General features: G+C 42.6%; 1 long non-coding RNA gene and 1 pseudogene across 1 annotated transcript in view; both read left to right on the top strand.

Moving 5' to 3' along the window:
• LOC126293363 (uncharacterized) overlaps window positions 1-14,576 on the top strand; it is a 1,719,051-nt gene that overhangs the window by 642,582 nt on the left and 1,061,893 nt on the right. The gene's annotated exons all lie outside the window — the stretch shown is intronic.
• On the top strand, window positions 4,305-4,422 carry LOC126293794 (5S ribosomal RNA; annotated as a pseudogene).

Raw genomic sequence — 14,576 nt, 5'->3', positions numbered from 1 at the left:
ACAGAACACGAATTTTCAGTAACAATAAACAAAGCTCAAAGTGAGACATAGGGGAAAGAGGACATAGAAAGAGTGGACGGTGGAAATGCACATAGAAAACTGTGAGGAGAAGGACAGAGAGACGGGGCTGTAGAAGGAGATCAAAAAATAAAGGGAGAGAGGAAGAGGGTTGAATGGACAGTGACAGGGGAGAGAAAGAGATTAGGATGTGTATCCAGTTGCCATACATGTTGGAAACGTGTGCTTTCTCTCTTTTTTCTTTTTCATTTAAGCAGACAGACATACAGCAAAACGTGCTCGGGTACGGCTACTTCGACATAAATTTCAACTTGATATGATTAAATGGTCATGTTCGTGAGAAAAAGGTGTCTTAACTGCCGGAGGGACAGACAGACGGTCAACAACTCATGAAAAACAGAAAAAATGTGATAGCACCTTAACACTTTTCACATTTTTTTTTTCCTTTACTTGCACTGCGGACCCTTGCTTCAAGGCGGTTTCATGATTCGAGGTCAACTGGAAGTAGGTATCCTGCAGGTTTCGATGAGTGAGTTTACGATTCTCGAAATGTGTTACATGAGTGGTGGTATCGTTTGACTGTATTTGGATAGAACCTGAAAGTTTTTGCACCGGCAAGGAATGTAGACGTAGCACTTGACATAAATTTCAGATTAATAGCTCTACTCGTTTCAGAAATAGGGGGCTTAAAGCTCGGAAAGACAGACAAAGTGATCCTGTAAGGTTTCGTTTTTCACCCATTAATGTACGTTTCTAGCTTTTGTAGACTTAGAGAAAGCTTTTGACAATGTTGACTGGAATACTCTCTTTCAAATTCTGAAGAGTCTAGGGACATGAAATGGAAACAGTGGTTAGGAAGGGAGTGAGACAGGGTTGTAGCCCGTCCCCGATGCTATTCAATCTGTATATTGAGCAAGCAGTAAAGGAAACAAAAGAAAAGTTCGGAGTAGGTATTAAAATCCACGGAGAAGAAATAAAAACTTTGAGGTTCGCCGATGACATTGTAATTCTGTCAGAGACAGCAAAGGACCTGGAAAAACAGTTGAACGGAATGGACAATATCTTGAAAGGAGGATATAAGATGAACATCAACAAAAGCAAAACGAGGGTAACGGAATGTAGTAGAATTAAATCAGGTGATGCTGAGGGAATTAGACTAGCAAATGAGACACTTAAAGTAATAGAAGAGTTTCGCTATATGGGGAGCAAATTAACTGATGATGGTCGAAGTAGAGAGGATAAAAAATGTTGACTGGCAATGTCAAGGAAAGCATTTCCGAAGAAGAGAAATTTTTTAACAGTGAGCATATATTTAAGTGCCAGAAAGTTATTTCTGAAAGAATTTCTATGGAGTGAAGCCATGTGTGGAAGTGAAACGCGGACGATAACTAGTTTAGACAAGAAGAGAACAGAAGCTTTTGAAATGTGGTGATGCAGAAGAATGTTGAAGATTAGGTGGTAGATCACATAACTAATGAGGAGGTATTGAGTAGAATTGAAGAGAATAGAAATTTGTGACACAAATTCACTATACGAAGGGATCGGTTGGTAGGACACGTTCTGAGGTATCAAGGGATCATAAGTTTAGTATTGGAGGGAGGAGGGTGAAAACCATAGAGGGAGACCACAAGATTAATACACTAAACAGATTCAGAATGATGTAGGCTGCAGCAGTTACATGGAGATGAAGAAGCTTGCGCAGGGTAGAGTAGCATGGAGAGCTGCATCTAACCAGCATATGAACTAAAGACAACAACAACAACAGCAACAACAACAACAACAACAACCATAAAAATTAAAACTTTCCTTTAAATGCGAATATCTTGTTTCATAGAAGCCTTCAGTGGCGGTTGCTGGCAAATACCGAGAACAGAAACCTCTCTTGAGCAGTGTTTTTAGTATTCCAACGCACGATGTCCAGCAGAGATTCATCGTCCCCACATAGTTGCTTATAAAAAGATCTTAACTGTGACGTAACACCGCATGACAAGCATATGCCTTTGAAAGTAACCGTTCAGTTAAGAACAGTAGGGAAGAATGTGTAACTTTAGTACGTTTCTAAGATTCACTGCTCTAGTCTAATAGAAGTTTAATATACTTCCTTATTCAAATTTAAAATAATGGCAATCACTTTTTAAGGCTGCAATGTTTTTCTGAAATTAGAAAAACTACTGCGGAAAATTAAGGTTGCTACAAGTGTGAAAACATAGTGCCCGGTGGAACACGGTCATCTGCGTAGGAGCAAGTATTATTATGATAAAGAATATTTCGTAGTTACTTATCTGGGTCCACAAAATGAAACCAAGTACACAGAGATTTGTTTTGAAAACTGGAAAATATTTTTGTATTAATCTTGCATCTAAAGTCATTGTAAAATCAGCTAGGAGTATCGCTACATAAAGAAAAATTTCCCTTCCTCTAGAAAAAATTCCAGTCTGAACGGGCTAATTATTGTGTGGTGATATTTTAAATATATTAAGGCTCTCGGACCAGCTCATGTTTGTGCTTAAACTGTTTCTACAGTCTTCATTCGTACCCTGCGAACAACAGCGAAGTGCATGGCAGAGAGTATTTCCGGCTGTACTAGTTATTAGGCCTTCTTTCTGTTCCATTGAGGTATGGATAGAGGGAAGAATATTTATTAAAGCGCCTCTGTGCACCCTGACACTAATCTAATCTAGTTCTCCGGATCCCTGCGGGAGCAATGTGTAGGGGATTGCAGTATATTCCTAAATTTGTCATTTAGAACTGGCTATTGGTGCTTTGTAAGTAGGCTTTCCCGAGAGAGTTTGCGTCTTTCTTCAAGTGTCTGCGATATCCGTTTCTTCTGCATCCCTGTGACATTCTCCCACTGTTCAGACTAAACTGTAACCATTCATGCTGCTGTCCTTTGCACAAGTTCATTATCAGTTGTTGGTCCAGCGCATGTACCACTCACTTGAAGAGTATTATTTTAAAAAAGTATTCTTTGGTGGGTTTTTAGGCCATCTCGATTGTAGACTGAATTTTCCTATGATTCCTCCAGTGAGACGATGTCTGCCATGTCTACCTACAATTCAGCCTGTGTAACCATTACACATCGTATCCCAAAAAAACGATTACACCGAGATATTCGTGTGAGGTGACCGGCTCCAAACTTGAATTGAAGTCATAGGATACTGAATACTATTAGTTTTGTGAAGTGAGCAGTTCCATGTTTTTTAAAATTTAAAGATAGTTGTCTGTCTTTGAACCACTTCAACATTTTATCAAGATCCGACTGAATATTTATACAGCTTCCTTCAAACAGTACTTGGTTGTAGGTAACTGCAGCATTTGGGAAAAAATCTAACTTTGCATTAATACTTTCTGGCATGTTATCAATATTCAACATGAACAGGAAGGATCCCAGCACACTTCCCTGAGGCACACCTGAAATTATTTCTACGTCTGTCGAGGATCCTCAGTCCAAGATATCATCCTGCGTCCGTTCTTCGAAGGAGTCATTACTCTGCAATTCACATTTAATTGCCTGACAGAGCGTTTATCGAACCTCCTTTAAACTTCTTCTCTGCCCTTCCACTCTCGAAAAGCGCACAGGAAAACGACCACTTCAGTCTTTCTGCACCAGGTCTGCTTTCTCTTACTTCATTATGATAATCATTTGTCCTTACGTACCGAGCGAGGTGGCGCAGTGGTTAGTACAATGGAGTTGCATTCGGGAGGACGACGATTCAAACGCACGTCCGGCCTTCCTGATTTAGGTTTCTGGCGGTTTCCCTACATCGCTTTAGGCAGATGCCGAGATGGTTCCTTTGAAAGGGCACGGTTGACTTACTTCGCTAATCCGATGGGACTGATGACCTCATTGTCCCTTCCCCCAAACCAACCATCTAACCAACCAATCTCCTTACGTAGGTGGACGCCAACAAAGTATTTTCCAGCTCTGAGAAGAAAGTTGGGGATTGAAAATTCATGATGAGGCATTTGTTTCAATGACTACCACCTCATCTCGTGTATCGTATCCTCACCCTCTCTCCCCTGTTTCGCGATAACACAAAACGATATGCCCTTCTTTGAACTTTTTCGATATCCTCCGTCATTATCACTTGATGTGGATCTAACACTCCACAACAGTACTCCAGGAGAGGGCGGACAAACATAGTGTTAGCAGGCACTTCAGTAAACATATGCCATTTTCTCAGTGTTCTGCCAAAACGTCGCAGTCTTTGGGTTTTGCTTTCCCCACAATATTATCTCTCCGAATGTTCCAACTTAAGTTATTGGTAACTGTAATCCCTAAATTGGCCAACGGCCTTGTCGCAGTGGTAACACCGGTTCCCGTCAGATCACTGAAGTTAAACGCTGTCGGGCTGGGCTAGCACTTGGATGGGTGACCGTCCAGTCTACCGAGCGCTGTTTGCAAGCGGGGTGCACTCAGCCGTTGTGAGGCAGACTGAGGAGCTACTTAACTAAGAAGCAGCGGCTCCAGTCTCGTAAACTGCCATACGGCCGGGAGAGCGGTGTGCTGACCACATGCCCCTCCATATCCCCATCCAGCGACGTCTGTGGTCTGAGGATGACACGGCGGCCGGTCGGTACCGTCGATGGAATTTAGTTTTTAATCCCTAAATATTTAGTTGGGTGTATAGCCTTTAGATCCTTAACGCAATATCGAATTTCGCGGGATACTCCATTAGAACGTAGTTTCGATGACTGGCGTGTAGGTGCGTTACTGAATCACACGCTTTTCGGGTAACACTGAATTATTATGGACGGAATTTCAGATGATGAATCTTAAAAAATCAATAACAAATAGTAAATCATGTGTAATCAAGCTGATGTATACTTCATTGTATCCAGAGCGGTGAGTACAACAATGTAGCGTTACCAGAACCACTAAAACTCTAAAAGTCATCGAAACTGTCTTAGGTCGTACGCGGACCACGATAATATGGGTCCTGCGATGTGCATACGTGACGCTGTATTGTTGTATTGAACGTCCTGGCCCGCATTTCGTCGTCGTGCGGTAGCGTTCTTGCTTCCCACGCCCGGGTTCTCGGGTTCGATTCCCGGCGGGGTCAGGGATTTTCTCTGCCTCGTGATGGCTGGGTGTTGTGTGATGTCCTTAGGTTACTTAGGTTTAAGTAGTTCTAAGTTCTAGTGGACTGATGATCATCGATGTTAAGTCCCATAGTGCTCAGAGTCATTTGAACCATTTTTTTTTTTGAACGTCCTGGTTATAATAATGTGTATATTAATTTGATTAAACGTGGTTTATAATTTCTTGTTTATCCTTGGTTTTCAGGATGTTACACCAGAATAGCGCGTGTTGGGTCTCATGTTGTAGATATTTCTTGAATCCATGCTGATCAGCATCGTTCTGTGTGAGATACCTCCTTATGTCTGAGATCAGAAAATTTTCTAATATTCCACAACAAATGGATGCAACTATCCTTTTTCCGACGCCAGAGCGATGTTACTTCTTCGTGACGGGTGTGGAGCGGAACGGAGCTAACTAACCGTGCTGGCAGGGGCCCCTTGGCATCCAATTGACAGCATGCATGCATGCGCCGCGCCTGTGACGTCATCGGCAGGATAGCGAGCCGACTGCCGCCTCCGCCAAGTCGCTAATTAGCCACCAAGGTCCGCAGACGGCCGCGTCTGGCATTTGGCGGACACGTCGCGCACTTTATTAGCGCGCCAGGAAATACACTGTTACACTTTGTGGCAGCCGAGTGTTACATGTGGCGCGGGGAAACTCGTGTAATGAGGTGGAAACTAATATATGTAACACTAAATATCGTACCTGGATGTCGTAAAGACGTCATCCGCATTTGGAGGACGTCAGTACGTTTTCAGATGGTGGGCTGCAATCCTTTGCTAAGCCGTTTGTGTATTCTGGAGGGGGCTGCACGCCTGCTGTCCGCTTCTGCTTTTTATGCCACCCCTCGCTTCGTCCGTCACGTGTTATTCTGCTTTCAACGAGGCAGAATTCTTTCAGTCCGTCCGATTCTTGGTCAACAACTCTGTTGTTTTTTCGCTAATCTCATTTCTACTACTCCCCAATACTTTCGTGTTTGTACGGCTTACTTTCAGTACACATCCTAATGTCATTTGACAGTTTATTCCATTCAACATAGCCTCCTATTCTTTCTCACTTTCACTAAACACACCGATGTCATCAGCAAATCTTACCATTAATATCCTTTAACTCTCAATATTACTTCCGCTCCTGACATTCTCTTTTGTTTCCATCATTGCTTCTTCGACCTATAGATTAAACAGTAGGGGGCGAAAGGCTAACACCTCTTTCTTACGCCGGTTCTAATTCGAGCACTGCATTACCGAAGAATAAATATCGATTTGTTTTTCTCTCTGTCTCTACGACCCTCCGGTTACGTAAAGATCCGGAGCACACCTGTGGGACTGGCGTGAGAAAGAAAAAAAGTTCCAAAGCGCTGCCGGATGATGATGAAAAACTTGCCTTGTTCCGTACTTCTCTAGAAGTCTCCCTGTGCGACTCTAAGGCTTATGAAACAACTGTCTGGAGACCCGCTTGTGTTTGGAAAGTCACAGAAAGCCACTGCTATACAGCGCTCCGGTCACGGAACATCCGCATTTTGCTGGAAAACATACGAGCCATAAAGTTGGTACATTATCCAGAAATTGGGAAGTAGGTCGCCTTCTTTAATGAAAAACGGACATACGATTCGTCTATTAGACCGCTCGGGAACTGCCAGTGTAATTACGGAGAAAATAGAAGCATTAGGCGTGTATGGTATCCGCTCTCATTTCACAAAAAGCAATCTTCCACCTACGTAAGCATAAATACTCCGCAAGCACTATACAATGCATGGCGAAGGGTGGTTCATATCTCATTTTTCTACTCTCTCTCTCTCTCTCTCTCTCTCTCTCTTTCTCTTTCTTTCTTTCTGCATTCCTTCGATTCGACCATCTATGGACCAAGCTGAGAATCTTATTCATGATATTATCTTCGTTCCTGAGTTTCGGCGTTTCCTCAGTCTTTCAATGATTTCTTTCCTTCTGTCATCTGTTCATACAGTGATGCGGTGTCTGTCCTTTCCTCGGAAACTCCCGAACTTCCTAATTTTCTTACGTAACGTTGTACCCTCTTGAATTTCAGGTTTTATAACGTTAATTTCTTTTAATCCCTTTTTCATTTCACTGAACCAGTTGATATGTGTTTTCGGATTTTTGTCGAAATGGTCATACATTAAGTTGGTGCAATAATTCTTATCGTTTTCCCATAAGCGTAGTATACATAACAGATTCACGTGACAGTTACATAATCTTTCAGCATTTACAATACTCTGTCAACGCTGGGGTAACTTTACGATTCCACCACTGCAGCAATCACGTGGTTTTGAGGCAAACAATTCGTCGAGCCACATTCGAAGGTCGTTTTAATCCGAAAAGGAAGTTCCTTGAAAGTTGTGAGATAGAGGGCGGAAAAGGTGGAAAATTTGAGGGTGCAATATCGAGTGAATTAATTTGTTGCGGAATAACCTGCCAGCCCAACTCCTTCTTTTTTAATCTATCACAATGCTGGCGTGCGTTATCGTGGAGTGACATCACTTCACGCAGTCTTCCTGGTCGTTGTTCTTAGACTGCATCTACAAGACGTCTCACCTGTTGACAGTAAATATCAGCAGCGTTGGTTACACCTCGAGAAAACCATTCGTGGTGCACTACACCGTCGCTTATCCATCAGATGCATGGTATTATCTTTTGTGGATGCGGACCGGTTTCCAAGTACGGGGCGCTGGTACTTTGGGCTGAGCCACTCCTTTCTTTTCCTTGTGTTCCCATAAAGACACGATTGCTCGTCACGAGTAGGGATACAGAATAGGAATGATGGCCAGCAAGTAGAGATGCACATATTGTCACCATCTGTTTTTTTCTGATTTTCGCTTAGAGCATACGGTACCCTCACATCCATTTTTAAACTTCCCCATCGCATACAAATGTCGCACGACGGTGGAATGATGACAGTTCATCACATTTCCCAGTCAACTAGACTGATGCGGATCGCTGTGGATTAATGCGTTTAAACGATCTTCATCGAACCCCGAAGGTTTTCCTGAACATGGAGAGTCACTAGTGTCAGAACGATCATCCTTAAAACGAGAAAATCATTTTCTTGCTGTGCTCTGTCCAGTGGAATTATCCCCGTATACGGCGCAAAGGTTTCTGGTTGCCTCCGCTGACGGTGGGCATCGATCATTTCATTTGTAAACTCTAAACGTATGTAAAACAGATTGTATGCACTTTGTGCTTTACTGCTTTTCATTCGACATGATTAGAACAATATGTAAGCTTATTAACAAGGGACGTAACCAGGCAACATATTAACTACTGGCCACTATAATTGCTACAGCACGAAGATGACGTGGTACAGACGCGAAATTTGACCGACATGAAGAAGATGCTGCGATATGCAAATGATTAGCTTTTCAGAGCATTCACACAAGGTTGGCGCCGTTGGCGACACCTACAACGTGCTGACATGAGGAAAGCTTACAACCCATTTCTCATACAAACAGCAGTTGACCGGCGTTGCCTGGTGAAACGTTATTGTGATACCTCGTGTAAGGAGAAGAAATGCGTATCATCACGTTTCCGACTTTGATAAAGGTCGGATTGTAGCCTATCGCGATTGCAGTTCATCGTATCGCGACATTGCTGCTCGCGTTGGTCGACATCCAATGACTGTTGGCAGAATATGGAATCGGTGGGTTCAGGAGGGTAATACGGAACGCCGTGCTGGATCCCAACGGCCTCGTATCACTAGCAGTCGAGATGACAGGCATCTTATCCGCATGGCTGTAACGGATCGTGCACCCACGTCTCTATCCCTGAGTCACAGATGGCGACGTTTCCAAGACAACAACCATCTGCACGAACAGATCGACGACGTTTGCAGCAGCATGGACTATCATCAGCTCGGAGACCATGTCTGCGGTCACCCCTGACGCTGCCTCACAGACAGGAGGGCCTGCGATGGTGTACTCGACGACGAACCTGGGTGCACGAATCGCAAAACGTCATTTTTTTGGATGAATCGAGGTTTTGTTTACAGAATCATGATGGCCGCATCCGTGATTGGCGACAACGCGGTGAACGCACATTGGAAGCGTGTATTCGTCATCGCCATACTGGCGTATCACCCGGCGCAATGGTGTGAGGTGCCATTGGTTACACGTCTCGGTCACCTCTTGTTCGCATTGATGGCACTTTGAACAGTGGACGTTACATTTCAGATGTTTTACGACCCGTGGCTCTACCCTTCATTTGATACCTGTGAAACCCTACATTTCAGCTGGATAATGCACGACCGCATGTTGCAGGTCCTGTACTGGCAAATGTTAGACTGCTGCCCTGGCCAGCACATTCTCCAGATCTCTCACCAGTTGAGAATGTCTGGTCAATGGTGGCCGAGCAACTGGCTCGTCAGAATACGCCAGTCACTACTCTTGATGAATTGTGGTATCGTGTTGAAGCTGCATGGGCGGCTCTACCTGTACACGTCGTCCAAGCTCTGTCAATGCCCAGGCGTATCAAGGCTGTTATTACGGCCTGAGGTGGTTGTTCTGGATACTGAGTTCTCAGGACCTATGCGCCCAAATTGAGTGAAAATGTAATCCCATGTCATTTCTAGTATAATATATTTGTCCAATCTGCATTTCTTCTTGGTATAGCAATTTTAATGGCCAGTAGTGTATCTAGGAAATGATCCGACTTCTCCACTTGCCACTCGATTTTACAGCATATACAGCTCCCCTCACTATCTCTAAATGACATAATGAAGATATGTAAACTCAACAGTGAACTACAAATAAAATGTGTTAATCGATAAACAAACCCATAACAACCGGACTATCAACATGTAAAACAGAAACGCTGCGTACCTAAACACCAACATAAAACCTTTTTGTAAATGTAACTCCATCTTGGGTTAAAGAGCGTGAAACAGTGGATGGACAAGGAAATTTAATAATACTCTATAAACAGCCGTTACTTTGATATTGTTTTATTAGGAAACCTGTCTTATACATTCGCGAGTAATATTTGGTGTTGCTCATGCGGCGCACCTTAAGATGAAGTAACTGAAACGTCGAAATTGGTTGCCTAATGAAACTATATCAAAAAACGGCTGTTGATACAGCATTAGTACCGTCATAATACTTTTAGTTAGTGTTTCCGGATCCATTTAGAACCAGGTGGCCATAAAACGAAATTATCGTTTACCTGAGTCTCTCACCTTTTTCTCATGTTTCCTGAACGTGATACACGTTGGTGGTAGCATAATGGTCGCAGAGTCATCTTCAAATGCAGCTTCTCTAAAAGTACCAAATAGCGCTTCGCGAGAGTTGTTCTCACGTAAGATTCCCCAACATATCTGTTACGGTCACGTACGGGTTATACGGTATGCGGGGCCAAAGATACACAGTTAACACTTCTATGTTGTTTTCCTTCCTGCCTTAGTCGTTGCACGACAATAAAAATTGTGCACAGTACGCCTACTATCATAGTTTACACGATACTGTAAGTTAAAGATAGCTCGTGTGATGTGTTAAGGTTTTATTTAACAGAATTTTACAGATGAAGAAGATGGATCTTTGCTCCAGGACCGAGATAAAAATCTCCCTGTTAGGGGGCAAAATTCCTCATTAAAAGAAATTATTGTAATTACACGGGACTAAAGGAGAAGTACTGTAACTGTCTGGCACAGCCATTATTAACTTGTACAATATTTTAATATATCAAAATCATCATCGTCATCATTATCTCGATCATCGTGATAATATTAAACATCAAAACATGACATTAACGCGGCAGTAATTTAAATACAAAACATTCTACAACAAGGAAACACAGTGTATTATTATTATTATTATTATTATTATTATTATTATTATTATTATTATTATTATTATTATTTGGCCTTTCCTTACCACACTTTGCTGCAGATATATATAACGATTTTGTCTTCATAATGGACTCGACAGGGCGTAAGATCATATTTTGTTTCCTAGTTACTACAAAAAGCTCTATTTGTGCTTTAGTGAACCCCATTCTCCTCCCGATGCTCATTTCCTCCGTTTGCCTCAAACTTAAAAATTACAACGAGCGATGGACGAGCAAGCCCAGTCTTCCCCCACTTGGGTTACTGTATTACACTGGAGGCTTACACCAACACTGTCGGTAAACTGATACTGAAAAGTGTCAGAAGTTTTTAAACTTAAGGACACAGGACACAGAATACAGATTGCTACAGTGCTCCGCCAATTCAGTTTCGTCTGTCTCAGAAAATACTGTCTGGAAATGCCCCACTTATGCAGCTCCATAACGGACTGTAAGTGTTTTACGTACCTTGCATTCCTTGTATCCAAAAGTTCTACCTACATTCCTAATGGAAGATTCATTTTCTATTAGTTTGTTAGCAGGCTCTAACGATTTAGAAAACGACATGAACTAGTCTCATTAATACTGAATCATCAATGTGAAATAGTGAAGTGTGTATTCGGGTCCATTAAATGTATTAAATAGACCTACGCGTCGAGTATTAAAACCAAAGAAAGAAAAGAAAAACGTCTTGGGGCAAAGTTATGCAAGCGGACATGTACACCAGCTAGTTCGCAGGGTCTTTGCTCCGTGGCGATGATTTCTCAACTTACAGTATCAGCGGCCGTATGTGGCAACTTGTTAAACTAATACCTAAGCTTAAAGCAACTAACTCACCTCATCTCGAAAGCTTCAAACCCGAAAACTACTAACGCAAGACACCTGATTGCTTTACCGTAAAAGCTCTCAACTCATGATGCAGGGCTCACACACTACACTGACAAGTAGGAAAAACTCGGACCTTTGCCCCGCGCCCTTCTTTGCCCCCCGCCTACCCTACTATCCTGTTACAATAGTAGCTGCGTATTTCTGAATTCGTTCCATGTCCTTTATCGCTCCTGCGTGCTAAGGACTCTAAACACGGGAACAGTACTGTAGAAATGACGCACCCTTATCTCATACGCCTTTTCGTTCACAGACACTCTGCACTTTCCCAGATCCTTCCATCCGCCTTTCCTAATACTGATTTGACATGATTGCCCCATTTGATGTGATTCCTTAATAAAGCAAGCCGTGATGGACCAGCCGTGACCGACCGACCGCCGTGTCGTCCTCTGCTGGTCGTGTCACTGGATGTGGTACGGAGGAGGCGTGCGTGTGGTCAGCACACCGTTGTCGATCTTGGAGGAGCTACATCTCACTTAGACAGCTCCTCAGTAGCCTCTCGAAAATAGCTGCATCCCGTTCCAGTCTTCCCGCCAAGGAAAAAATCTCGGACAGTTCCAAGGATCGAACCCGCGCCCTCTGTATTAAAGCAGTCTGCCCTGGACTCCCAGCTACGCAGGTGGAATCATTACTTAGTTCTGTCTGTAAATACTTACATCGTGTGAGTACTCAAGATGTTCACCACTTAACTACTATCAGTTACTACACCATTTTTTCTCTTTATACGCACTTAAGCAGAGCCGCCGATCTTTACGATTTTCTCTTCATAAGATTTTATTTAAATAAACATCTTCTATCTCTGCTACCTCCGTTTCTACTTTTGTTACTAAATTTACTCTGATGTAAAAAGAGTGAGCGATTGAGTGCGTTCCTGTCAGCCACATTTTACACATTTTTCGTATCTTACACTAAACTAGTCTGCTAATTGTCTAATTCAGACGCACTTCTACAAAGTCCACTATATTTCTGCTCAATAACGTTATACGGAATAATGTCACTTACAAAGAAGGTACAGATTGCACAACAGCGAGCAGTAATAGTCATATCTATCGTTCACCCACAGACTTATTGTAGGTGCTTCTTCAATGAGCAAGGGCCTTCAAATGCACCGTTGTAATAAATACGTTCGCTAATGAAATTCGTCACAATTAATCCTTCATTACTTGATAAGAACAGTGATACACATACGTGCAAGACTACTGGAAAAAATTACCATTTTTACGCATTGTTAAAGTTGTCCGTGGATCGGAAACGTGTTCAGTACGAAGCAACATTTTTTATTCATTTGCCAAGTGAAATAAATTGTCTGTCAGTTAGCGAAGCATGGTTTCAATCTAAATTAAAATGTTTTCTTCTCGACAAGTCCTTCTATTCCATTGACAAATTTCAGCTTAAAAAACCCGTTAGCCATTAAAAAAAAGTATATTTAGTTTCCGGAGTGGGACTAAAAACAATAATGTGTTCATTAATATTAGCATTAATCATGTATAAATATACTGTAAACTGACTCTTTCCACACCATTTCGATAAAACAATCTTTCACATGATCTATTAATCATATAAGAAACAAATAGATATTAAGCTTCGCTAGTTCTCTAAAGTCCCATACGTTCACAATGCCCAACTGTCAAACGAAGTCTGTTCAAAAACTTCCGGAACGTACGTAAGTTCATGCCGCTGGTGTATTGGGGCGAAATGCGGTTAGCATCCTTGTACATGCCTATGTTTAATATGAAACTGTCGGAAATGTCGTTGTTGTACATCCGTTAGTTATTGTTCAGTGCTGTATTGACTGTCACGTCGTGTTGCACAGTTTGCGAATTTTGAGATAGCAGAGTAAGACGAGCAACACGTCTCCATTAAACTAAAGAAAACCTTTACAGAGACACACCAAATGAAGCAGGAGGCCTAGGTGATGAGTGCTTAAGCCGTACTTGGTGTTACGGACGGTTCACACGGCTTAAAAATGGCCGGATTGATCTTAAAGATGACCCTCGATCAGAGCGCATTTCGACGTCTAACGACGATTTTGAAGGATTAGTTAATAATGAAATCGTGCAATAGGGACATACTGTTAGTTGATGGTACTATAGGGACGTGTTGCGTCGACGCCTGGGAGTAATGTGAGAAGGAAACGACCTGAAACGTGGCGAGTCAACTGAAGGCTCTTACATCACTTACGGCACCCGCACTTTCATCTCTGTTGGTGCGAGACTATTTCACAAAAATCGATATCACCTGGCCCCTGAGTTCTTTTTTTATTTACAAAGTTGGAAACTCCGTTGGAAGGACGAAGATTTCCAACGACAGACCTAATAAGGGGAAATTCGTAGCTAGAGGCGTACCAGGACTGCTTCTGGAAGCGGAAAAGGCGGTGCGTCAATTGTGGAGGAGAGTATTTCGATGGAGACCAAACACAATAAGTAAAAGGAAAGCGCTACACTCGGGAACCGCGCAACCGATACGGTCGCAGGTTTGAATCCTGACTCGGGCATGGATGTGTGTGATATCCTTAGGTTTGTTAGGTTTAATTAGTTCTAAGTTCTAGGGGACTGATGACCTCAGAAGTTAAGTCCCACAGTTCTCAGAGCAGTTTGAACCAATTTTTTTAAAAGGTAAGCGTTAAAAACATTTGGGGGCCAAATTCCGGAATGTGTGTGTGTGTGTGTGTGTGTGTGTGTGTGTGTGTGTGTGTGTGTGTGTGTGGAGTTAGGAGTTCTATGTGTGCCTTACCGTGGGAGTTAGAGAAATCTGCGACTAAGACA

The sequence above is a fragment of the Schistocerca gregaria genome, chromosome 10 (genome assembly GCF_023897955.1).
Source record: "Schistocerca gregaria isolate iqSchGreg1 chromosome 10, iqSchGreg1.2, whole genome shotgun sequence".
NCBI lineage: Eukaryota > Metazoa > Arthropoda > Insecta > Orthoptera > Acrididae > Schistocerca > Schistocerca gregaria.
Note: the sequence above shows the minus strand (reverse complement) of the source record. Positions and strands in the feature narration are given on the sequence as shown.